The sequence below is a fragment of the Lissotriton vulgaris genome, chromosome 3_1 (genome assembly GCF_964263255.1).
Source record: "Lissotriton vulgaris chromosome 3_1, aLisVul1.2, whole genome shotgun sequence".
Taxonomy (NCBI): domain Eukaryota; kingdom Metazoa; phylum Chordata; class Amphibia; order Caudata; family Salamandridae; genus Lissotriton; species Lissotriton vulgaris.
In genome coordinates, this window is record NC_141689.1 from 752,204,498 (window position 1) to 752,228,820 (window position 24,323).

The 24,323-nt window shown below is 47.5% G+C and overlaps 1 protein-coding gene across 2 annotated transcripts in view; it reads left to right on the plus strand.

The window, feature by feature from the left end:
* Positions 1-24,323, plus strand: part of DMXL1 (Dmx like 1) — a 2,236,090-nt gene that overhangs the window by 1,411,257 nt on the left and 800,510 nt on the right. The gene's annotated exons all lie outside the window — the stretch shown is intronic.

Genomic DNA, 24,323 nt, shown 5'->3' on the forward strand with positions numbered 1-24,323 from the left:
TCAAAGACTTCGTATACTTCGAAGTCAAAGAAACATGAGAAGAAAAGGCTTATATCTCGACATCTATTTTCGAAGGGTAGGGCTTCGAGGTTGCTCTGCGATGTCATTCTAAGGATGTTGTCTCGTCTTCGCCTTCTCCTCAAGCGACTACTGACACTCTCCGATACCGAGGGGTTCTTCGCACTGAGGGTTTCTCCGCTCCAAGGGATTCTCCGGAGCCCAGGGAGTCTTCTCCTGTTTCTCTGGCTTTGTCTGTACTGGATTTGTTGTCTCCAGTGCTGCAGCTTCAGCCTTAGACGCGACCTCAAGTGGATTCAGGCTCTGCTCCTTATCCTGGGCCAGGGTCGGATGCGTCACATTTTCTTAATGCGATGTACGGCATGTTTGCCATGGCATCCTACCCTACCAGTCCGCCGTCTGGCCCCTTGGGTCCGCTTGCCTTTAATTTGGGCATCCCTCAGTAACATGCCCAGGCGCCCTCTGTGCCCTTTATGCTGATGGCCCTAACTGGCAGTTTCCGGCACCTAGGTTTTCTTCGCCGATTTCACAGTCCCCAGCTTCATCCAGTGGCCCATCATCCTCTCGGCTTCGAACGGCGCTGTTACCCACTTTGGAGGGTCCTCCTGCGATGCTGGTGCAGATGTCTCCGGCACCACGCTTGGTGCAGTTGAGGCCGATCCCGAAGATGCGGTCATGGAAGGAAGCTCAAAGACTGCTGGAGGAAGAGGAATACCAGCAGTATGTGGCAGAAGAAAGGGAAATCATCGACTCAGTTGATGAATTGGAGTGCCTTCGGGAGGCCAGTGGTTTAGACACTACCCCGGAGTGGGCGCTTTCAACCCCAAAGGCCTTGCCTTCTCAGGATGTTGCACTATACCATGCTGTCATCAGGAAGGCTGCAGAACTTTTGGATCTTCAACTGCCCACAGCTGAGATCAGGCCAAATATTCTCATTGAGGTGTTGCATTCACCACCTACTGTTGTTGAACCACTGTTTGCCTTTCAATAAGCCAATTCTGGAGGTATGGCTGAAACTCTAATCTGCTCCTCCTGTTTTCAAGGACTGCTCCTAATGATCCTGCCTTTCTTACTGCCCATCCTTAACCGGAAAGCTTGGTGGTGCAGGCTTCCTGTTCTAAGCAGTCGGCTGGGTGGTTCCCTACATTTCCGGGGAACAGGGACTCTTAGGAAATTGGAGCAATCTGCCAAGAAGGGTTTCTCTACTGCAAGTATGGCGTTATAGTCTACTAATGCCACTTGCTTGTTGGGGAGGTTTATCCATGCCTTAATGGACTTGGCCAGGGCGTGGTTTGGAGCGTCAAGATGGTGATAGCACTCTAAGAGTGCACCGGACCCCTCCGTCATCCGCACCAAGATCCCCCGCCATCAGCAGTCATCCATCCTTCTAATTCTGCGGCCACCAACTTGCCATAACCTGTACCACCCGTCCGTGACGAAGATTGCCACAAATTCGGGTGCAGTACCCGGCTGTCGCATAATTCTCCACATCGTCAAACCTCAAAATAGCTGCGCCTGCTCTCTTGACCCTGGGGCCCGTACCTGTCGCCATGGGACCGGTGGTGGACCCATCCCACCTAAGGCCTAGGAGCCCTATGCGGTGACCTGCAGACCCGGAGTGAGGCCTCCTTCCCTTGGCTGACTCCCCGAAGTCGCTGTGGGACTCTGTGCTGCGGAAGCTACAGCCGACGGCCATACTGGAGAAAGACTAAGGAATCAGCCGCGACTTCGGGCGGAAGGGGGACTCATCCGCTTCGCTGCCCCCTCCCTCTGAGTGCTGTCGAAGACCCAAGGTGAGTGTTGGAAGCAGCGGCGCGAAGATGTGGGGGTCTGTCCTGCACGGGTTCCCCAGCCTGTTGTAGTCCTGAGGTCCGCATCGCAGCGGGACTGTGGAGGGGTGGTTCGGTTGCACTGATCGGGCAGTGGGGGCCCCGGGAGGGGGCCCCCACTGTTCCCCACCCCACCGTTCCCACACCACCCTAACTGGGCCCTGGCTGCCTTGACAGCTGACCAGGCGCTGTTTTGGAGGACCCCCGCCATCCGCTGCGGCCTGGGCGACGCCCGCGGCTTGAGCCCGAATCCACGGATCTCGTTGAAGGATGTCCTGCCGACTGGACCCCAGGGCGGCCTGACACGAACCCAGGACGCACCTATAAAAATGACCGACACCGCTTCCGCTCCGGGTTTGACCCCTGGATCTTCCTTCCCTGATCCGTCAGAACCCGCATCTACACATAGCCCCTGACGGGCCCTTGGACTCTAGCGGAGGCCTGCATTTGACACGCAAAGACACAGCCCACGCAGATCTCCCAGATCGGTCCTCCCTGGGTTCCGCTGGATGTAAAGCGATGCAGTGCAGGAGAGGCCTACTGGGTGGGTTTGGGGCATGTCCTGCCACCACTGAGAACCCCCGGGGTGGGGGGGTGGGGGGAGGAAACGCCTGATACCTGGCACATGGAAGCTTGGCTGCCACACTGTGCAGCGTCTGGCTCCTGGGGGGGCCCGACCCTACCTGCTGCGATCTGCGGGGCCACCACTCGGATGAACAAGGACCAATAGACTACAATCTGCATATTCCGAGCTGCTCTTTTGCTACAGATGATCCCCCGACCAGCATTCCACCCAAGAGAGATCTACTGTGCCTTGGTTCTTCATCAAGGCCTCCTGGCTATCTCACCTCATAGCTGGGGGGATCCAGCCCGGCGACTCCTGCTCCTCTCACACCGAGGCTCTGTCCCGGTCCTACGCAGACCCATAAACTAAAGTCCTCAGGCTGGTGGGATCCTGTTTCCCCATGGACCGCCAGACACACCCGTCCTCCCCCCCCCACCCCCAGGGGAGGACCCCTTGCAGCGAGGTCCACTCACCTGACCCTCAGTGGTGGCTGCCTACTCTGAACTTATGGAGCCCCCACCACTGGTGTATCTCTCTACCTGAGTCCTGGAACGCTCTTGTCCTGACACAACACAACAAGATCGAATGCCCTGGTGACCGTCTCCTGTGGGAATCTGACTCTGAGGCACATTGGCTCTGACCCTACGAGCCTCTCCTTCACCAAACATGGGGAGAGATTGTGGCTCTAAATCCTCTATCACCCTCACACAAACAAAAATGGACCAGTTCACCACAGTTGGACAGGACCCCCGGAAGAGGCTGCGGGTGGACTATCTCCTCCAGGTAATGGCCTGACCTCAATCCTGCAAGCCATCAACGCATCCAGGACTTCAGTGAAAAAGAAGATCGGAGAAGTCTGAGTCGACATGTCCCTCATCCGGCAAGACCTGCGCAACACCACAGCTCGCCTTTCCACGGTGGAGGAGGTCGTCCACCAATTGCAAGAACAAATGGCCCACCTACAATCCCACACTGAGGAGCTACACAAGAGAGCCGAAGACGTTGAAAACCTTTTGCGTCGTAATAACCTACACCTGGTGGGATTTCCAGTAGGAAGCGAACAAGGTCAGGTGGCCAGCTTCATTGAAACGTAGATATCACGCTGGATGCCTAAAGACACACTTTCTCCCTGGTTCGCGATTGAACAAGCTCACTGCTCCCTTGCGCCCAAGCCGCTGCCCCACATCGTCCTATAATTGCTCGGATCGTCAACTTCAAAGACCGAGATACATTCCTGCGTGAGGCAGGGACCCTGGGCTCATTGAAGTTCCAGAACCACACCATCATGGTGTTTCCAGACTACACCAGGGAAGTGCATACCAAGCGGCGCTCCTTTATAGAGGTCAAACAGAGCATGCCAAATCCAGGCCCCCAATATAGACTCCTCTTCCCAGCTCGTCTCTGTGTCATCTTCAAGGGTAAGACACAATTCTTTGACTCCCTTCAGGCCGCCTGGACTTGGTTGACTGAAGAATGCCTTCTGGGGATCCGGCAAACCTCCTCACCTACCCATTCTGGTCCACAGGTCTCACAACCTCTGACTCCCAAACAGCGCACGAGAATCACACAATCCCGCAGAAGACGTGAGGGTCGCGCAGGCACCCCCGGATTGTTGAGTCCGACCACCTGTGTGCCCGGAACCAGGGCCTAACCCTCTGGCTACCAACCCCGACAAAGGACTAGATCAGCAGAAGATTCCTCCAGAGAACGTACTCCCTTGCGTCCTACACCGGGCTGTCACGGACTCAGACCCCTCCCACAGTCCAGTAATCTGAAAGTTCCTCCAAGAGGACACAGAGAATCATCATTATCTGAAGATTTAAGGCTACTTACCCTGCAATGTCATATTGTAGAACTTTGACGCTGCTGATGCTGCATTTACATCCGACATGAGTGGAGGGGTCCACCACGCATCTCCTGCGCTAAACACAATCGTTTCGCTTGTTTTTCTTAAGTTGTAGGGTGACAGATGCTTTAGTTCCAGAAGTATAGGGGGAGGGGGAGATTCAGGACTGTTGTCTGATGTTTCGTATGAGTTTTTACACTACACTTTCCATCACTGACAGCACACTGCACTTTCATGCAACCACGTCACAAGCACATGACGACTTTGCACGATGGGCACAGCTTTGAAGCGTTGCACTCACCTCCCACACCTGTCACAAGACGCGCACCTGCGCTCTCCCGCACCACTGGATCCACATGACAAACACAACCGAAGATTATAACTCCCTCCGGGTCATGTTCCGGAACGTAAATGGCATGCTTGATCGCATCAAACGCATGTCAGTCCTGAAGTATGCCCAGCGACATTCCCCTGATCTCCTCCTGCTTCAGGAGACCCATCTCATGGGATCCCATTGCGCCTTTTTGGCACGTTATGGCTTTGATAGAGAGTGGCTTCAGCAGGGGCTCCCGAGGTGTAACCATCCTACTCAAAAAGACCTTCCCATTTGTCCTCTCTCACATTACAGTATACCTGCAAGGGCAATATGTGACTACCTGTGGGACGCTGGATGGGAATGTCCTCAATCTCTTATCTATATACATCCCCCGCAACACTTGCCTTAACACGACAACAACTCACTGACACTATCGCCACTTTGCCCGAAGGCCAGATGATCCTGGGGGGGGATTTTAATTATGTTATGCAACCCACCCTCGACAATACAGGGACTCCCTCCCCTACCAGGTTGATCCATGCCATGAAACTGACTGGGTGACCACCCTGGGCCTCTGTGACATATGGAGGATCTGAAACCGTCGAACTCTCCAATGCACACATACTTCGGAGGCGCACCATTCCCATGCACATATTGACATGATTTTTATGGCAGACCCTTACTGTCAGTGTGACCACTATCTCCAACCTCCCCGGGAGAATCTCATATCATTCAGCAATGCTCATGCAGCTAGGCTGCGCCCTATGTGGCGTTTTGAACACCTGGTTCCTCCAGAACAAAGAATTCCGCAAGACAATAGGGGAGGAACTTAAACAATACTTCCCCGCAAATCTGGGTTCAATGACTTCACCAAGCATACTCTGGGAAGCTAGTAAAGCTACCATCCGGGGAGTGGCCAAAAGCCACCTTCGGGCGCAGCAGCAGACCCAGGACGGTCGCCTCGCCTACCTCGAAGTGCAAGAGCTCCGGACGGAGATTGACCTGGCCAGTTCCCCAGCGGGGCCCAAGAAAGGCAACTAGCAGCCGTACGTGAAGGGATTAAACAAACCTCGCTGGAATCAGCTAAACTGCTGTGGAACTCATCTGTTCCCCATTTGTACGGCTGGGGAGACAAAAACGGGAGACTCCTCCACAGGCTGGCCTCGTATCCCTTGGCAACTCAGATAATACCTGAGATCTGAGGCTTCTCAGGAACCATTTGCCACACTTCTTCTGAGATTGCGCAGGCTTTTGCAGGATATTATTGTCGTTTATACTCGGCATGCAAGCTGGCAGATACTCTCACAGACTTCCTTAGCCCTCTTCAAATCCACACATCCTGCTTGTCATACTCCGAAGCAGCTAGCCTGAACCTACCTTTCTCCCCGGAGGAGATAGGTGCAGCAATCTCCCAACGGCATCTCAGTAGACTCGAGGTCCTGATGGATTCTCCCAAGAATATTATGCTTTTTACCATGCGCAGTGGGTCCTCCATCTCTCTGCTTTGTTCCACCACATGGCGGAAGTTGGGGCCTTTCCCCCAGAGATGGATACGGCCACCAGTGTCATCATCCCTAAGTCCCAACGACCTTTGTCATCTTGTGCAGATTATCAACGATCTCCCTGATCAACACCAAAATCAAAGTCTACGCCACGGTTTTGGCTCAACGCCTGCACCTTACCAAGCTGATCCACCAGGCATTTCCTACGCCACCTCCATCTGGCGTTTGCTAACCACCAGGCAATCACCCCCTATCCAACGCTTCTTCTCGTAGATTTCGATAAGGCCTTTGATACGGTGGACTGGCATTTCCTTGACAAGGTACTTATAATTATGGGCATGGGTTGACAGTTCAGTCGCTTCGTCCGAGTTCTCTACTCTTACACTCAAGCCAGAGTGTTGATTAAAGGAACCTTTTCCGAGATATCCCCAATCCAGGGGGGGTACTAGGCAGGGCTGCCCCCTCTTCTCTCTTCCCGCTCCTCTGTGCTCTGGCGATGGAGCCCCTGAGGTGTCTCATCCATGCGGATGACTTGATATAGGGCTGGGCATGGGGAAGCCACCATGTGGATAAAATCGCACTATATGCAGACGACGTCTTGCTTTACCTTGCCGACCCTGCCCGCTCTGGCCACAGATGTCTCCCTTCAAGCCTTCGAGAAGGTCTCGGGCCTTCGGCTGAACCCGGCCAAATCGACCCTTGTGCCTCTCCATCCCTCTAGTGAATGTTTCGACTGGCAAACTAACATACCCATTAGGCGACAGTTGTTTAAATATCTGGCCATATGGGTTGATCTACTCTCTGAATTAGAATGGGCACTGAATGTCACCACACTTCTCAAAAGTACCAGGAAGGATCTTAATTGCTGGAAAGCCTTACCACTCAACCCACTCGGAAGGGTGCCACTATTTAAAATGATGATCCTTCCTTGATTCCTATATGTTATTCAAAATACTCCCTTTCATTATCCTCGAAGCTGTTTCCAAGAGATCGAAACGGTTCTTGTGGGGAACGGGAAGACCGCGGATGTCTCTTGATCGTTGCCACATTCCGTCCTTTGATGGAGGCATGGGCATGACAGACCTGTACCTATACTACTTGGCCACAAGGTTGCTTGCCCTCCATGATTGCTTCTCAGGGGGATGGTCCGATCCAGCTTACCAAACTGAACACCGAGGCATGTACTTCCTTCGAATCCAAGCTCTCTTGTACGGCTCCCCCATCCTCAAGACTCTTCAAATGGTGACTCAAACGTTTTTCCTGGCCTGGCGTTCTACGCGATGGGAAGCCAAATGGACCCAACAAACGCCATTCTGGCAAGGCAAGTGGCTCGGCGAAGTGGCAGCGCTGTGAGGGTTTAAGCATTGGGACCACATTGGAATCTCCCAACTGGGCAATGTGTGGACAGGAGACCATATACAGACTTTTCAGGACCTACAGATTCGCTTCTCCGTACACGCCTCACAATTCTACAGATACTTACAGATTCGACACACCCTTAGTACACATATCTCGACGGGTACCACTCTCCCTGAGTTCAGTCCATCGGAAGCACAGGTCAAGATGTGGAATCGCGGGAAGGGAGGCATATCGCGCATATATCGCACCCTCATGAACAACAGCCCCACATCTCTGGACACGCTTAGAGTTCGTTGGGAGGGCTGGCTGGGTCCCCTTGAAGATGAAGACTGGCGACATGCAATTGTAACCGCTTGATTGTCGATCAATTCATTCTTTATTTTCAAAATCCATTAAAACATGACAGGATTGCATGTTTTAATGGATTTTGAAAATAAAGAATGAATTGATCGACAATCAAGCGGTTGAAATTGCCTATCCTTATAAAAGTTATTTTGTTATTACTGTGTTACAATTTTTGATATAAGATATCACAACACTATTATTGACTTTGGATACTAGGAATCTGGTGCTGGATCATTTTGTGTGTTATACCTTCTATCCTCCCCCTTCCAAGGAGGAGGAGAGACTTCACCGCCTGGACTCTAAGAGGATGGAGAGTTTCTACCTGGACAGAAGCAAGGACTCGAGGTTAGACGGCGATCTCTTTGTTGGGTAGATGAAGTGCAAAGCCGTCCACAAGAGAACGTTATTCAGGTGGATTATCTTGTGCATTAAGATATGCATTAAGATATGCTATGCCCTGGCCAAGCAAGAGCCTCCTGGAGGTATTACAGGTCATTCTACTAGAGCTAAGTCTACCACATCTGCTTTGGCTAGAGGTGTTCCTGTAGTGGACATTTATAAGGCTGCAACATGGGCCTCCCTCCACACTTTCGCAAAGCATTATTGCGTGGATTCTGAGGTGAGGAGGGATGGCCATTTTACTCATTCGGTGTTGCAAGATTTTTTGGTATGATTAGGGGGACACCGTCCTCCAGGAGCGGGAGTGCTGTGGGATCCAATTGGAAAGGTGAGGATTCCACGGGCAGATGTATCCATCAGAAGAGCAAGTTACTTATCCTCGGTAACACTTTTTCTGATGGATACAGTATGTGCCTGTGGATTCCTCACTGACCCACCCTCCTCCCAGTTGTCCACCTTCTTATACTGAAAAAGTTTTCATGGTTTGACATGGTTGTTGTCCTTTGTCTTTTGCTTGCCATACTGTCGGTTGGTAGGAAATGCTTTGTTTCTTTAGCTTTTCCTTTTTTTAACTATATGTTGTGTGTATTAGTGCATATATTATTAGTGCATATATTGTAGGCTGTGTATACTTCAATTATGTTGTCGGTCTACCTGTTCGCCTCAGAGGCACAGAAAAAATGGGTGTAACTGACGTCAGCACGCCGAAAGGTCTTCTTATGGCTATGGTGACGTCATACGAGTCTCTAGCGGAGCCGTACCATTGTAACGTCCTCGTCGACGTGAGAGAACTAAGAAAAAGTTTTCACAGAATGCAGGCGCAGGGGTAATTCAAAAGGTGCGGAATCCACAGGCAGATACTGTATCCACCAGAAAAAACATTACTGAAGGTAAGTAACTTCTTCTTTTTAAGCATTTTTTATCAGTCCATACAATGTAAAGTATGCAATTATGGTGCAAGTTAGCTACCATGAAGTACGAAAGGCTGTGAAATGTGAGATCCTAGATCACAACTCCAAAAGGTATATATATCTTCTGGATCATAGATTTTGTGCTAAGCGCCCAGAGTATAGCGTGGTGCAGGCTTGTAATAAGGCCTTTTGAAAATTATGGCTCTCTGCAAAAGGGAGGAACTTTTTTGGGGGTCCCCTAGCTGATTTTCTAGTCCTTGACTTCTTCTTGTAAACATCAAATTCATAATTTACTAACTTTTCCTTCAGAGAGAACTCCCTACAACGTCAACACCATAAATAGATCACATGTAATTTTGCTCCTTCTCCTCCAACCATGAAGATTTGACCTTCAAGGAGAAGGCATTAGAAGCTACACAAACAGGCAAATTCACCACCGTTCTTGGTTAAATCCTAAGCAATCAGAATTTTTGATTTACAAACAAAGTCAGGAACCTCAGATGTACTTTTGGCTCTTAGTACTTTCTTGGTGTGTTGCGGGGATTCTGCACGTATACAGAACTATGCGCAGGAAACCAGGACCTCTGTAGATAGTGGTGTACCAACCTATCACCTCAGTACCCAAAATACTAAAAACCGACTAGCAATGATGTCTCTTTCGTTCTCCGACTAACAGCGAAGCTACCAATGATTAGACAACCCAGAACACGACACTCCCGACTTTCTCAGGAACCGTGGGAGCAAGAAAACTCTTTTGCTCACTCACTCATACTTGTACACAATAAGAGTATTCAGAGGCACAGTATAGTTTAAAATGTTTATTTGAACTAACGTGCTTTATGGTACAGTACACTGCCATTACTAGCAGCAAAATGCATAAAAACAATATTGTCAGCATTGTCACAATTCCATAGAATACAAACAGGGATATCAAAAAACATTGGAAAAGCACTACAATGCCTAACCACCCTCCCCGTGCTAGCATATACTTTATTTTAAAAAAGAAGACCTTTGGGCTTAGTCAGGAGACCCCATACCTCAAGGCTTAGATGAAAGGTTTATTTCTCAGGACAAGCACAGCTCCTCTCTCTGGAAAGGTTCCTCTCTAAGTGCATGAACAACATGCTTAGCTTGCAATATTAAAGCGTACGATTTTCAGTAGTGCAGCTGTTTTCATGTTATGTCTAGGTGCGAGGGACCGACCAGAACAGAATAAGAAGTGGCATTGTTGATCGACTTTGTACATCGTGTTCAGACTAAACCTCAGAGCACAGCAGAGAACGCAAAAAGCAGACAGTTCTCATATGAAAAGAGCACAAACAAAGTCTTGCAAAATCAATGCATGTAGTGTCTTGCACAAAAGCAGCCTAATGGCAGTAAAGCTCATTCTAACTTAGCAATGTCGACAGTGAAACCACCATCCATACTACAGGTGTACCGGATCTGTGATCTGCTTTGTGGACGCCACCAATCTGGCTAGAACCTTTCCGCCAACTGTCCTCACTGATAACCCTACCTCTCAGTTAAGTAAAATCTGGTTGGAAAGTTTCTAAACTGGACAAGCTCGTATTGACACTCTTTTTGGTTGTTATTCAGATGCTTTGGAGTTTTAAAATCCTTACATGGCAAGAGGGGTATGGACTATAGCAATGCAGAGGCCGAACAGCTTCTGTAAAGCAGTGTTTTGGGAATTAATTGAACCTTCAAACTAGAAGTGGCATTGAAATTCCTTTTTGAAGGAATGCACCCCACTCTATCTGTGCCTCCCTCTGAAAAATACATTTTTCCTTGCCTTGGATTTGAATCATCATCAAGCAGATCACATTCAATTCAATTTTACTGAAATTGTATCAGGAAAATAGCTGTAATTGCAATAGCTTTGTCCTTTAATAATGCCTTAAGAGACAGAATCGCTTAATTCAGTGTGGATAAAATATCAATACCTTCGGTGACCTCAAGTTCCTTTCAGTTCATTCTTTGCCTGAAAGTTTAAGGATCTTGTGCAAAAATAAATGGCAAAGCTTTTACAATGCAAACCACAGACCTTAACCTAAACAATTGCATACCATTGGACTGAAAGCCTGGCTTCTAGTACCACAAAAGCCTCATAGTTATGATATTCCCATGACCTATGGATAATGGCTGATTGCTAGAACACATTTGAGGGCCTTTCTTGCAGCTACTGAAATACATTGTGGACTCAAAGATGGGTCACAGATTGCAGTGCACCAATAACCCTCGCATGTGCCTATTCTGCGGAGACCCAAGCCTCCATACTTACCGGCCCCCGCATTCTGCTGTTGCCAAAGGTGGGAAATAATGTCAGCCAACAAAACCTGGTATCAGTAATGGTCGTTGTTGGCCGCAGTTTATTAATAACCAAAGACATATTAATAACACAAACTGGTTTCAAGCAATCTTCCATTTTGCGAACATTACTCATCAATCATAATTGGCATATTACACATTATGACACCCTCTTGTGATAGCAGGTGTCAGTCTCTTTGTGCCCTCCTTAGTTCGAAAATGGGGCTTGTACACAAACCAGTTTGTTGCCAGTCTATTGGTGCTCCAGTGGTTGGTTGCCCACGCCTTCTGCGTGTTGAGGAGGGGAGCTTTCCAGTCGGGAGTTAGGTCCCCAGCTCGCTACCAAATTGCGCCCTGCCGTCCGGCCGGGTCTGGGCCGCGAGTGCCGTCTCCTCCTGTTACTCCCCTCCTTTATGCCGCCACGTCACCCTGCCGTGCGGCATTCAAAAGTGAGTGGCCATCCTCTTACACACCGCCCGCCGGTGTGTTTTCTTAGCCAACCAGTGTAGGATTACCGCTAACGCCCTTTCCCTTATCCAGCACTGCGACTTCTGCTGTCCCTTAGGTGTGGGTGGGTGGGCTTCAGTCGTTGTTGCTGTTGCGCCGTTCTCCCAGCTCCTCGAATGCGATGTGCTTCTGCTGGGAGGGCGGCGTCGCTTAAATCCTCTTGAGCCCTCCATGCAGGCCTCAGGTGACTCCCCCTGATTGGGGGGTTCAAACAAAGCCAGGTTGACCATTGGGCGCCCTTTGGGGGCGCTCAGGTCAACAGGTCACTTCCGGTCGGGTGGCTGGTGCGCACCCCGCTTCCGCTGGTTCCTGTGCGCATCGAAGCGCCCAGAACCAGTTTACCCCCCCTGGTGGCACCACGAGGGTTATGGCGCCGGCGTTCAAGCCTCCCCCACCCTTACAGGCGGATGCGGCGGCCTCTGCAACAAATCCTGGTTGTATTCATCCTGAATGTTTAACTGTTTTTTGAATGGTTTGTTTTGTATTTCTTTTTATTTCTACAGACATTGCTTTAATTCTTCTGTGTCGAGGTTTGTAACTTCCTTTATATTTCTGTGGTGCAGGCCACCTGACAAGAGGCTTCTTCTTTCTTATTGAAAATCTATTTAACTTTAGTTGGTCTGACTACTGCAGAAATAGGTGGCTTTCCCCGGTGATGTGACATCTGCACAGAAAGCATGGGCATGGAGGATACATGTACTGACCGTTCTTGTTTCCCCATTTGAAATCCATTTTAAAATAGCACCACGGCTACACATGGCACCACAATCCAGGGTGACCAGGCGTCCCGGATTTGCCAGAACGGTCCCCGTTTTCACTAGCCGGACAGGGCAGATTTCGAGAAATTTAGTTCATGTCCCGGTTTTTGGAGAGGGTCGCCTAAAAACGGGGGAGGGTTTTTTATGTTTTACAAAGAGGGGATAGTTAGCAGTTGTTACAAGAAAGCAATTTAATTCACAGGCAAGCTACTGGGTTTTAAAATAGCATCTTATGTGTGTTCTTACTGCCTGTTTTGTAATTATCTGCTGAGGAGCGCTGTCATTCTGTGCGCTCGTTTGACGTAATTTTATAGTCCTTCTATTTTTGTAAAATGTCCCGGTTTTTTGCTTTAAAATTCTGGTCACCCTACCACAATCCCAAGGGTCATGGCACTTGTTGCAAAGGCAAAAGTTGTCTCCTAGACCCCTTTGTGGCTTTAAGATGGGCCTTTATCTGAAACTCGTGTTGGAAGATATTTTCTGTTATATGTATCTTCTGTACGCTCCGAGAAGAGGGGCAAAGTAAAAATAGTGGGGATATCTCGTGCCATTCGCTCATCACCCCAGGCTCACCCCTCCCCAGTAAAACACTTACAAATGATTGATGTCCTCTGGGTAGCTTTATTATTATAGCAAACACCATTTTCCGTTGTGGGTAAAACTTCCCACATTGACCATTTATTAATTCACACATAAATGCTGCGCCCATACATATGCGCCACAGTTTACCATATATATATCCGAATTGGCATCTCTAGAGGCGTGTTGTACCAGCAGGACACAACACCACCCCGTTTTCCAAGCCACCAGCTACTAGGGTAGAGCCAGAGAGTCCAGGACCACCAGCAGGACGGCCCCCTCTCCCGCCTGCCTAGAGCCGCCATAATTGCCTACCCTGCTCCAGGGTCGACCGTTTTTCCATCCAAAAGGAGTCCCCCAGCCTTTCTCGTAGAAGGGACCCCGCCCCCCACCACCATTAAACCTAGGGACGGGTGGGTGGGCAACTATTTCCCGGCTAGCCTTCTCGTACAAAAGGCGAGAGACGAAGAGGGCTACTCCCAGAGGTGCTGCCTACTTATTGCCTTGGGAGGAGGGTCCGCAGACGCCCACCAAACATCTCACATTACGGTGAGACCCTCCCCATGACATCTGGCTGCAGAATCGAAACTCAACTTCTGAGGCGGGCACGGAATGCCCACTAAAGGCCTCCCTCCCCTAGTCGTGGGGGTGGCCTCTCATAGTGGGGATATCTCGTGCCATTCGCTCATCACCCCAGGCTCACCCCTCCCCAGTAAAACACTTACAAATGATTGATGTCCTCTGCGTAGCTTTATTATTATAGCAAACACCATTTTCCGTTGTGGGTAAAACTTCCCACATTGACCATTTATTAATTCACACATAAATGCTGCGCCCATACATATGCGCCACAGTTTACCATATATATATCCGAATTGGCATCTCTAGAGGCGTGTTGTACCAGCAGGACACAACACCACCCCGTTTTCCAAGCCACCAGCTACTAGGGTAGAGCCAGAGAGTCCAGGACCACCAGCAGGACGGCCCCCTCTCCCGCCTGCCTAGAGCCGCCATAATTGCCTCCCCTGCTCCAGGGTCGACCGTTTTTCCATCCAAAAGGAGTCCCCCAGCCTTTCTCGTAGAAGGGACCCCGCCACAGGGCAAGGCGCCCCACTGGCGCCCTTGCCCTCCCCCCATGCTAACGCCCTGCCACTCTTCCAAGGTGTAAGGCAATGGCCCCCAGGGTTGCACAAACTTCCAAACCCGACCCTGGTCATGTAGACATCCCCCGTCTGATATATATCTGAAGTGAAAGTCTGCAGCAAGCTATGTGCAGTAACCAGGATCTGTGAACCCCCCCACAGCTTCTCCACCTCTCTATTCCTTTTTCTCACTGATATATTCATGGCTGCTGCCGGCACATCACCCCCCGTCTCTCCAGGTGAGAACCACTGACCAAATAATGGTTGTGCATGGTAATACTCTTCTGATCCAATCAAGGAGAGAGAATAATGCTTCCTTGGGACCAAGTTTTCGGCCCTCACATGAATAACCAGCACGTTTGAGATAGGCATACCTGTATTGAGCGCACTCCGCAAATGAGCTGAATCGTTCTCAGCCCGCAGACCTTTTAACCTAACCCATTGTGTAGAACCCCCAAAGCCCCTCGCGTCTTGTCCACCCCGGACCATGATGGACTGTCACCACCCCGGACTCTCCGAGTGACCACCTCCGACCAAATTATAGTAGCATCCGGTAATACTCTCCTGATCCATGTAAGTAATTCCTCTACCTCTCTATTCATCCTTTTATTTATTCATTTTTATTTTTACCAACATGTTCACACTGCTGCTGATGGAATGTCACCACTCCAAACCCTCCGAGTTACTACCTCCGACCAACATGTAGTAGCGTCCTGTAATACTCTCCTAATCAATGGAAGTAGACAGAATAAGTCCTCCTTCACTCCCTTTCTGTCCTCCCGGATCATGTTTGTGCCCCTGAGTTAATCACCAGCACGTCTGTCCTAGCCAATGTGGAAGAACATCCCCTGCGCACCACTAGCACGACCAGCGCCCAGCCAGCTCTAAAGTGTCCCTTCTGCAGGGATTCCTCACTCACACCCTGCCATTCCTTGATGTACAGCTCCCTCCTGCTGATGGAAGCTGCTTCCTATGTGGAAGTTGATGCTTTTCTATACTCAGATAAGATCAAATGGCTAGATGTTCACGCGATGGTATGCCAGGCTGGCTTAATTATGATAATATTACGCTTGATATGGATTTACCCGTACCAGAAATGAAGCCTATGACTACGGTACCTTAACGGCACCCCCACCAAACCACCTCTAGATATGCTGACCAGTTGTCTAATCCAACTGATACCCCTCCTTCCGCTACTTTGTCCCCATGTAAGAGAGTCAGCATAGGTCTCGCTAAATACTTCCCTCTGTCTGCTAATACCACTGTATTACATTGGACTGGTGACACTAATCCAGTCTCTTAAGCTTAGTACTTCCATATAACCCAAGTACTTATTACTGTTATCGAACCTAAGGGCTCGGCAAGAATAACATTGCGCTGCCTTTGTCCCTGGCAAGCAGTAGCTGTAGCAATTATTATTGTTATCATTTTACCTGTCGACTAACCTTATCATGTACCCACTAAAATTAGTAATCACTGGTGCAACCAAACAATATACTACCAGATGTTTCTCATGTCACCAAATCTGCTCCGCATGATCCCGGACTGATTATCCCAACATCGGCCGGAAGGAAGACCTCTTGCGCAAATCACCTTTGATAAGGATCCTGCGCTGGCTATTTAGACTCAGTAATAGGACTATGAGAACCCAATGAGAAACAACCTATTTAAAATTCAGGAATTACTTAACCCCTTTTGCTATCACCACAGCCATGTTGTTAGATGTAAGCATAGGTATGTAGGCTGATTCCAAACTGACCCATATGACACTGGCGTGACCTACTACCCTGTAACAATTTAACCACCATTGCCACTGGCAGCAGCGTTAGGACCGAATAACTGAAATCGTCAGTGACCAACGGCTGATCTTATTACCTCCAGGAAGCACGCAACCATGCAAGCCATATCTACCTCCCCAGCCTTGTCTGATGGTGTCACTGAAAGTGGCAAACCAACCCTCCCAGTCCTTTTTGTCCATGGGGACCCGAACTTTGATATACTAGAATGAACACCTTTGTGTTGACCCCTCATTAGTGTACCTGGAAAGAGACTGCATGGCTCAGCCCAGGCCAGGCTATAACTAGCCCCGTTTTATTCATTTATTTACTTATTTATTTATTTATTACTCAGAAAAACAGCAAGCGTTCGGCATATATTTTGATTCTTGCTGCAAATAGGCAAAATAACTCTACAATTACAAAGCGCTTCATGCTTGCTAAAAATATGCAAAATAACTCCCCAATTATAAAGCGCTTCACCGGGGCCCGAACCTGAGGCTCCCGGCACCATAAACCTATGCTCTAACGCTACGCTACGGCCTCTCACCCGTTTGCACTCCAAAGCCGCCAGGCCTGATTCCTCTGCACGCAACTATTTCCCGGCTAGCCTTCTCGTACAAAAGGCGAGAGACGAAGAGGGCTACTCCCAGAGGTGCTGCCTACTTATTGCCTTGGGAGGAGGGTCCGCAGACGCCCACCAAACATCTCACATTACGGTGAGACCCTCCCCATGACATCTGGCTGCAGAATCGAAACTCAACTTCTGAGGCGGGCACGGAATGCCCACTAAAGGCCTCCCTCCCCTAGTCGTGGGGGTGGCCTCTCAGGACACACACTCCAATAGCCTTTTATGTGACTGCAGCTCTTTGTCAGGGGATCCTCTCACTTTTACCTCAAGAAATTGGCGTGCACATCATGTCTCTGACTTGGAGTAGTATCAGCATTGCAACTTGGATATTTTTACATGCTTTGCTTAACATCTGTCATCACAGTCTGGGTGTGATAAACAGGTTTATATTTGATTTGGTAAAATTCCTGCTGTCCGTGAAGTCTTTTCTCTTCCAGCACATAAGGATGCCCTTTGTTTGACTTCTCACAGGTCTTGATCAAAAGTGTGCTTTTGAAGAATTAACACTGTCTTTCTGCTTTGCACCTTTACGAGGGGAAACAGAAGTTCCTACACACCTTTCAAGAGTGAGAGTGCTTTAGATTTTAAGTTATGTGACAAACTTAGTGGCTCAGCTTTCCTACGCAGTTAGGTGGCAAAGTGAAAAATAGCTGATTTTAATACATCTTACAAAATGTTTTGAGGAGAATGCTAAAGAACACCTTCGTACCAAGATAGTAAACTGTTATTTTTGCAACTGTTTTTTTTCACCTGAACGAGAACATTGTGTGCCCCAAGGTGCTGTAATTTGCACAAGCAGAGCTTGAGAACCTCCATTGATGTTGATCCAATGGCAGAAGCAAATAAAGCAGGAAAAATAGATTAGCAAATGCATCAGAGTTAGGATGAAGTGTCTTCCGATTCACATATTAGAAACGCTCTAAAATTTGTAGTCCCCCCTACCTTCTAAGCTATTGTTATCATGTCTCTTTTTTCGACTAATTGAAGCCCTCAATGTTGGGGCACCTCTCCTTGAAGCAGGTGTGTGGCATGTCCTATATTGGGGCACCATTATCCATTAAAATGATCAGTTACCCCATTCACACATATGAATAATAACTCCTGCAGAGCTGTAAATTGGATGGAAAAGGAAGATGACTGTTTAAAAACAAACGAAAAAAGCTCCTTAATAGAAGCGTCTCTAATTGCTGTTATTTCACCTTCCTTATTTCTCATGCTAGAGAAAAGCCAGCAACAGTTGGCAACAGTAACCATATAGGTGGTTGTATACATTCAGATTTTGTGAAACTCTTGCGCATTTCTACCCAGGACAAACAATACCATGGCTAACAAAAAAAGCTATTGAAGGAACCCCATGATGTCCTTTTCAAAGATGTATAACATTACTAATGGAAGGCACAAATGTACTTTCAGAGTCTACTCTGGATATTAAATGGTCCAGAACGAACTCTCTGATTTGGAGACCTTTTCTAAATCTTGGGTCTTAAATACTGCTTAAGGAATCTGACTTTAATGTTCCTGACCCTTTGTTCAAATAGTGATCATGTACTCTGAAACGTTCATCAGTGTGTTGTATTGGGAAAGATCATATTTTTTGGTTCCATTTTGTGTGAAGCAATGGAAGTACATCCAATGTGTGATACTAAGCTGGAATTTCACTTTACAGTCCTTTCAGTGTCAAGTGCTCACTGCAGCTGACCTTTTAGATGTGGAAATATAAACTTACTAGACTTTGACTGTCAAATAGTTTGTCAACTTTCTAAAGGAGTATGCAAATCTCTTTATTCCCTAAACACAATAAGAATTGGACAATTGAAGGTCCTTCTGTCATTTGCCTATCCCATATAGCAGATTGAGAATAACTCTGTTTAGCATCGGTTAAGAAATGAGTGAATAATAACTCAGTGCAGATAGGAGGACACAATACGTGATACAACTGAAATGGCACTCCTTTGGTGAATGAAGGTGTTAAACCAGACTAAAAGGCATTCCTCTCGAATGTGTTTTGGTGCCTGTGCCAGTAAAAGATTCATATCTAAAGGGATGGAGGCATACATTGGTCACTTCTCTACTAAAATATTTTGGCGTGAGCAGGAAATGACAATATACATACCAGAGTAGTAATGTTTTTTTTAAACTCCTTTTTATTGGTATGTGCCTAATGGTTTGTACATACAGGGATTAAATATATTGAGGTAACATTAATTTTTTTCATTTTGTATGCTATTCAATTTACAACTTACATCATTAATAACTAACAATAGACATGTTACATCACAGTGCTTGCCTTACAGGCCCCGGTAAGTTTGCAACGCCCCCAGATTTTCTCTCCCTTTTTGGGACACCACTGCTCTTCTAGATCGCAAGCTTAGCTTGCCAACACAGGTCCAGGTCATTTTCCCATTCTTCAAGTGTTGGCACTGTTGCCACCGTCCCACCTCTTTGCCACATTCCGGTTTGCCACTACTGCCGTTAACACTCAGAGTAATAATGTTAACAAAAATCTTCCTCAATCTGCATTATAAGAAGGATCACAATAGCAACGATTGATTGAAATAAGCATGTAAGGCACACTGTTATCAAAAGGTTGTCCTGGTGCCAGATTAAAACCTCTGTATTGGAGTGAGAAAGTATTGACAAATGCCACATGATAATGAGCGAGGCAAAGATTGTCTGGCATTATGTTCTGGTAAACTGCACCTACATAAGAAAGGGTGCAAAGGTAAGACAGGGATGCTTGAGAAAAGTAATGGTCAGCAGCATTTGAGAGGATAATCAATGAAAGTGAACAGAAGAGTGGGGTTATGCATCTGCTGCAAAGATTTCTTTACTCTCCATGATTTGCTCACTTAAGAAATACAGTGTTTTTTAAAGTTTTTATTTGCCACTGGCAGCCACGTATTTACTCATTTTAGAATATATGGTCTTTTTTCTGGAAACCCAGTAGCAGATGAAATGCTGCATTCTAGATCATTTACAGTCTGTGCATTTCACATCTGGATTGAGAACTTGAAAGTCCTAGTGAGGAGGCCGGGGACAAGATGGCGGCGACATGCTAGGTCGATGTTAGCCGCTCCCTGACCAGTTCCGATGACCATGCTGACGACAGGACAGGAATGACTCCAAGACCTCGCTGCAGCAGTACGAACGTGATGCAGCATAACTAAAAAGCATTCTGATACTCCCCGATTCTAAAATACGCTAATTTTCAACTTCTGGGGAAAGGTAAAGGAAAGGTATGCCGGCGGTGGCGGTGGTAGAGGAAGCAGCCAGCCCGGAAAGAAAAACTGCTCTGAGAGCACAGCTCTCACTCTTTGCCTCCCTTATCGGCATAACGGTATTGCGGCTTCTGAACGGCACCCGCTCACCTGAAGCTGCTCACTTCAATCAGCAGCGTGAAGGCACGCTGGACGGTGCCCTCCCCGCAGCAATGGCTCCGAAGAACGCAGCCACCGCAACCACTGCCAAAACTCGAGCCGCGAAACATGCCCTCCGCGATCGGGAGATTATGCTTAAGTGTGGAGCAGCTGGCTGCGGGAATACGGGAAGCAATGCAGCAGGGGGACCGGAGGACCTGACACCAACTTCGAAGTCAGCGAGGAAACTCACCACTCCAGCACCGTCCGTAGTGGAAATGCTACGTAGAGCTCCGACTGCAAAGACCCCTGCAGTGCCGCACGGAGACCCATTGGATATGACACCAGTTCCGGCAGAGACGCTGATCCCGGCCCTTCAGACAGGAGCATCTTTAATTAAGCGAGCCAAGGGGGCCATACCAGATACTGTATCTGGGCTCGCTGTGGAATGTGGAAGTACATCTAGCTCACTTAATCCCTCGGAATCCTTAAACAGTCAAGAGGCTGAGGCTTTGTTGGAGTCTACGAGGTCAGTCGCAGCAGCGGGTGATGCCACTGAGGCGCAATTGGAAAAAGGTATGTCCCCAGGGGCAGGCTGTAGCACAGATCTTTGTGTGACTTTAACTTTAGCTCCTAATACTCCAGAGATGCCGGAAATGCCAGTTATGTCTCTATTAACTAACACATTGGGTCCGAATGTCCCCATCGCCAGCTGTACAGGAGTAGATACTGAAACACCTATACCTACATCTCCTCTATTGATAAAAGACGCTGGGGGGGAGAGTGGAAATGTAAACGCACAGACGGGCTGCGAGAATACGGGGCATCTAGAGCGCCAGGAGCACCCAGAAGCAAGTATAACTAATACAGAGATAGAGCCTAATAAAAAGGACACGCTCAGGAGCACGGTACTGGGCAATATAACTGAAGCCACAGAAGCCACAGAAACATTCGAGACAGATAGGGATCCCACAGACCCCACTGACTTTTACTCGTTCTCAGAAGATGCCAGTTGGTCTGGGGATACAGAGGAGGAGCTTGTAGAGTTGGACGATGATGATGCAGAATCAGTTATCAGCACGGAAAGTGAACAAGACCTACGTGCTAAGGAACTACGGTTTGGGTGAAAGACAGTACTAAAGAAAAAAAGGGGCCATCACGGGGCAAATGATTTGGCATGGGATTATACACCAACGCTCCAGGGGATGAACGAAAGCCAAATGCATTCACCCCATCCATCTCAAATATCCCCCTCTTTTCAAGCAACATCATTAGATCAACCAGAACAGTCTGGGGCTACACTGACTCAAGTTATGGACACCGTACTTCAGGCTATTGCCTCGCATCGCGAAGAGACCTCTAAAGATGGGCGTAAAGCACGGGCGGCTCTGCATAAAGTCCAAGGAGTTGTCCGTAAGCTTACTAAAACTGTAGGCACATTTAATGATCGCATGAATGAGATGGAAGTACGTATAGTCTCAAATGAAACAGATGCAGCTGCGGTTCATGAGCGAGTCGACTCCCATGAAGCTGAGCTTCAGGATGTGAGGTGGAAACTGGAGGACTGCAAAAATCAGCTACGCCGAAACAATCTACGGGTCCTTGGTATCCCCGAAAAAAGTGAAGGAGAGGATTGCCGCTCGTACACTATACAACTTTTTCGTGATACCCTTCCTGAGCTCTCCAGCTGGGACTGGAACCTTGAGGTACAACAGGCCCATAGAGTTCCTTTAACATTAAAAACCTCAGTAAAACCGGGGGGGTACCCACGAGCAATCCTAGTGTATTTCGGGAACTTTTTACTTCCGCAAGCCATCTCGGATAAAGTTAGACCTGACTCACGCCGCAGCAGAGACTCGATTACCTATTTCGTGCTTCCAGACTTCTGCCATGTAACAGTGGAAAGGAGATGGCGCCTTAGACAGTTGATTAAGCCCTTTTTAGAGAAGAAGGCACTGATATACCTCAACAATCCAGCCAAATTGGAAGTTGTATTTGTGGGGCAAAAAAGTATTTTACTTCGGAGATCAAGGCGAAGGAATACCTAGAGAGTCTAAAGTAACTGTAACTGTATCATTATGAACCTAGACGTGGAGTACGGGAAACCAATACAGTAGTACGGTTAGAAGGTCTAGGTGTAGATTTTTTCTTTCTATTTTTTTTGTTCTTAAGGCTTATTTCAGGACTCTGTAAACATTAAGTATGTTGATGGGGGATGACGTAGATGTTTAATTAACTGTCCTATCATGGCCTTCTCTACCTTATCCTCCTTATTACCTTATTCCCGTACTCTCTTGTCTTTTTCTTTCTTTTTTTTTCTTTAAGGTTGCATGGTCGTTGTGTATTGGTCAGGCAGTGCTAGTCCATCATCACAGACTCTCACAGAGTCTAATTGCCTTTTTTTGGGGTGTAAGGGGGAGGGTCATCTAGGGGGGTGGGTGTTTTGTGGGGTTAAGCACAAAATGAATAAAATGAACAAGTCAAATTGTACAATTAACATATTAAAGAAACTAACAGTTGAGTCAGTAAGTGAGGCTCAATTTATGGTAGGACAATATGGAAAAGTTAGCATTTATTTAAATTCAGGAAAGCAAGTAATTTGGTGTAATACTATGTATGGTCTGACTATCCAAAGTGAATCCTGGGGAAATTAAAACTCTGCTGCTGGAATGTGGCGGGTCTTAACGATAAGGGGAAGAGGGCACAGTTATGTCAAATAATACATCAAGGCTCATGTGATATCCTTTGCCTACAGGAGACCCACATTCCAATAGGTGAAATAGAGCTGTTAAAAATACTAGGTTTTAACATTCTTGATATAACTACACAGACATCTAAGACTCGAGGTGTTGTCATTCTAGCAAGGACTTTTTTGGGCGAACCCACGCGAAAATTGGCAGATCCCCATGGTAGGTGGGTTATAGTACAGCTTAATATAGGCATTACTATCTGCTCGATCTATGGGTCAAATCTGGATGACCCGGCTTTATTTAATGACCTAGAACTTGAGCTGGCATCCTGGACTGGGCCTCTGGTCATTTGTGGCGATTTTAATATAACACTGGGCCATTCACAGAATAGACAAATACAGCAGGTTTATACTGGACGTAAGCCTAAAGTATTTAGGGCAGTACGGCAATTTATGGCCAGCCACAACCTAAGTGATATCTGGAGCCTGAGAAATAATAAGGACCCTGGCTATACGTATTTCTCCTACCCCCACAACAAATACGTACGTATTGACTACATAATGTCAACTACTGATATTGCCCTAAATGCTGTGATAACTAAAGCCCCTAAGACGATATCAGATCATAACGCTCTTTTTGTTGTTTTTGATGTTGCCAGCTATAAGAGGCCATATGTTCAATGGTCATTTGACCGCAAGCTTCTTGGTAATCAAGAATATATAGCGTATATAAAATTATGGACAAAGGAATTTTTTGATTGTAACCAATACAGTGCACCTAGGTTGGCTGTTTGGGATTGTTACAAAGCTGCCCTAAGGGGGGAAACTATCTCCTTTGTGGCCAAACGTAAAAAAGATCGTGATAGGTTGGCTGAACAGCTAAATACAGAGCTAATAAACCTAGAGCAGCTGCACGCTACCCAGATTCATCTTGGAGAGCAAGCTGAAGATACCCTGTGTAAGATTTTAGTATTAAAAGCTGCAATTAATGGTGATCTATCTCAAAAAGCAGCAGAAAGTTTACAGGCAAACCGGAATAAAATATACGAAAATGGAGAAAACTTGGGGAAACATCTGGCCCTTATAACTCGCCAGAAACAATCACACAATGCTATACAATCTATTGATTATGAAGGACATAAACATACTTCCTCGGCAGGCATTGTAGCGGCATTTCAAGACTATTACCATAAGCTGTACCAAAATGAAGACCAACTGTTAATACCTAACACTAAAGATTTTTTGAATAATTGGCTTGTTGAAACAGACCTCCGCAAGGCTATTGATGATATAACCAGGGATGACCTTGAAAAAGAGATCTCAATTACTGAGGTGTAATTAGCACTATTAGAACTAGCTACCGGAAAAGCCGCAGGACCAGACAGAATCCCTCTAGATCTTTATAAGCTGCTTGGAAACCTGATTGTACCATATTTATTGGATCTATTTCTTGGCGTACAGTGGCATGGTAACCCGCCGGAATCATGGA